The sequence below is a fragment of the Triticum dicoccoides genome, chromosome 3A, assembly GCF_002162155.2.
Source record: "Triticum dicoccoides isolate Atlit2015 ecotype Zavitan chromosome 3A, WEW_v2.0, whole genome shotgun sequence".
Taxonomy (NCBI): domain Eukaryota; kingdom Viridiplantae; phylum Streptophyta; class Magnoliopsida; order Poales; family Poaceae; genus Triticum; species Triticum dicoccoides.
In genome coordinates this window covers 376,148,451-376,151,748 of record NC_041384.1, presented here as the reverse complement: position 1 = coordinate 376,151,748, position 3,298 = coordinate 376,148,451, and positions in this window count along the sequence as shown.

Here is a 3,298-nt window from a genome sequence, read left to right as displayed (position 1 = left end):
GGAGGAAGATACAACGTTTAACGACAGACAATTTTATAGGAGTAACGCAAAATCTGAGAGTTGTGAAGGAACGATAGATGTTTGTTTGGCTTGCAGAATCAATGGATTATTCCGAACGCAGTTCATGGACAAGAGAAATTCTGCAATGCTTGTGAGGATGACCGGGTGTTAGAACGTGAGATTCGCTAAACCGTATACAAGGTAATGATTTGGGTGCGGGATGGATTGATCACCATACCGACTTACTGTTGTTATTCGCCTTGCTATATGGGATGGTAAATCTGAGTGACTTACCCATAGTAGAGCGATGACGATCGAAACCTTGTTAAGCCTTAGAATGGTATAGGTATTTTTTCCTTTGTACAAGGCAACTTTGCCAACCGTAGGTTATACGGTGAGGATCAACCCAGACCCATTTCCTGCAGGAGAAACCATAAATTGTTGACCACCATGAGATATCGATAGTTGTTTAGTTTTGGCGCCAGACCCGTCAGCTAAGAAGACCCAATCTCGGAATAACCTTACCAAGAGGAAAGACAGAAGAATTGAGGAAAAGGTTATGCCACTCCCGGAAGAGCTCAGAGAAGGAATTTTCTCAAGGATCTGAGAAGACCGACACTGTCAAGAGTAAGGGTGGAGTATAGGAGTTTTGACGGAACAGTAACCATGCTTCTAAGGGTGGTAGCACCCCAGACCCCTGTGATGATCGATGGATTTTGAGGAGACCCCCAAACCCTACCATTTTCTTGCTAGCCTCTCCGAATCTCGAGGACGAGATTCATTTTAAGGGTGGTAGGTTTGTAACATCCCAAAATTCTAGATTTTGGAATGTTATAATAAATAGATAGATTGATTGATTGTTTGATTGTTGTGTGATTGAGTGAGTGAATTCGAAACTTCTTGAAAGTTAAATGAGAGGGAATAAAAGGACTTTCCCAAACTTTCATATTTGCTTTCTGATCTCCATGAATTCAAATTCTTTTCAAATACAAAACCCTTGAGCGAAGATGATATGACTTCTTCCATTTAAATTAAATGAAAGGGTATTTGAAAATAATTGAATTTCATTTGAAAATATTCCAATTCAGAAACTTTAAGCAACTCAATTATTTTCACGAGAGAAGATAAAATGACTTCTTCAAATTATATGAAATATGAGTTGGGAGTTTCAAAGAATTAAATTCAAAGTTCTTTTGAATTTATTTTCAATTTGCAGTTATTTGAGTTTTATTCAAATTATTTTTCTCCAAAAATAAAATATATGGAAATTAGGGTAACATGATTCCCTACAATAAAAAAATTGGAGAAAAATTAATTTGAAATCATTTTGGTATTTTAAAAATGATTTTTGTTGGATTTTAATAGACCCGTGGCACTCTTTGATTTATCTGATTTGTGTGGATTTTATTTGAAGTTATAAAAATGTTCACGTCGTAGAAAATCTTTTTCTGAAAATTTTGATATATTATATGCCTATATAATATTTTAGTTTATTTTGTTTTTGTTATTTTTGTTGCCTGTGAAAAATGTTTTTTTTTAAAACTCTTCGAACAGTGCCAGGCTGAAGCCCAGCACTGCTCTCTCTCTCTCCCCGCGCGAGCCCAGCCGGCCTAGCCCAGCAGCGGCCCAACGCACCGCACTGCCGCCTCCGACTCTGGGAGGAGTCCGCCGCCCGTACGACGCCATTCGCCGTCGCCGTGCTCCGCCCTGCCTCTCCTCCTCCTTGCCCCTCGCCCACGCCATCGCCTCACCCCCCCTATAAATCCCGCCACTGCCGCCTCTCCTCTCCTCCTCCCGCGCTGCCGCGCAGCACCTCGCAGCACCCGCCGATGCCCCGAAAAGATCCGCCACCGCGCCGCACCGCCGCCTCGCCGCCGTCGCCTCCTGCCGCTGCCGTTTGCGCCGTCGCCGCGCCGTCTGCCGACGCCCACGCCGCCTACTGCCGTCGCCAGTGCTGCCTTGCTCGCTGGAGCCGCCGCCCCACCTCATCGTTAACCGCGCAGCCGATGAAGAAAAAACCGATGAAAACCGCTGGAGTTGACCGGTCCGCCGCCACCGGATCCGATCCACCCCGAACCGGTATAAACCGCCCCGGTCCGGTTTATTTTATATTCTTATAGGTTTTCTCTGGTTTTCTTTTAAAGCCGGTTTTGTTTAGGTTTATTTATTTAGAGAACGTTCTCTGGTTAGGTTTATAAAATGAACGTTCGTTATTTAGTCTTTTCTTTTTCTGTTAATTTTAGTCAGGGACCTTTTTGTAATTAGTTTCCCTACAATTTAGTCCCTGAACTTCAAACGATCACAACTTTTTACTCGTTAGTCCAAATCCAACGAAACCAATGCTCACGTCTTCGTTACGATCTCCTCTATCCAGTAATCCAACTCAAACATGTTTTTGAAAATTTTAAAATTTGAATTAGATCAGATTTGAATTCAAACTTCGTTTGATCATAACTTGAGTTTCGTAGCTCCGTTTGAGTTGATTCTTTTTGCAAATCGAAGCTCTTGACCTAAACTTTCTGATAAGGCCAAATTCATATAATTTTGGTACTGTTAGAAATTGTTTTATGTTGCAAGAGCTATTTGCTTGGTTTTGATGTTTTTCTGAATCGTCTTCTTCGTTCTTTCTGATCTTTTGAGTGTTTGCTTATGTGTGGTTACTATTGCTTGCTTACGATAGATTGACCGGAGTGTGACGAGTAGAACTATCAAGAGTTTTGAGTGCAAATCATCTTCATCAACATTGCAGGCAAGTTCACACTTTGATCATACTCTTTATCACCCAATTTTTATGCATTAGTTCCAATCCTCAAACATTGCATGGTTAGGATGTCATTAACTTGTGGGTTGGGAAGTAGTTGATGAGGTAGGAACCTATTGCCCTGTTACTATCAAACCCTTGGGAGTTACTTCTACGTGTTGCTTATATTGTTATGCTATGCTCGTAGACGTGCTTTGGGTCTGAGTGAAATCCATGACAGATGTGAGATTGTTATTTAATGGTTCAACTTAAGGTGGCAACTTGAATACACATCTGGGTGGATTGCTAGGGGCACCCTGGGGATATACCAGTGGACTTGCCCGGACACCTGGGGATATACCAGTGTTGTCCTAGGAGATCCCGGGGATATACCGTGTGATCATCCTACGGTCCGCCACCCAGGCTCAAAGGGATCATAAGATTATTCATGCTAGAAACTTCCGTGTGCAGCCACAAGCTATTATGGGCTCTAGCATAGTTGATTAAGTCGTGCGAACTCTTACAGTGGTAGACTAGCAGATGTAGGGGATGTAGGTG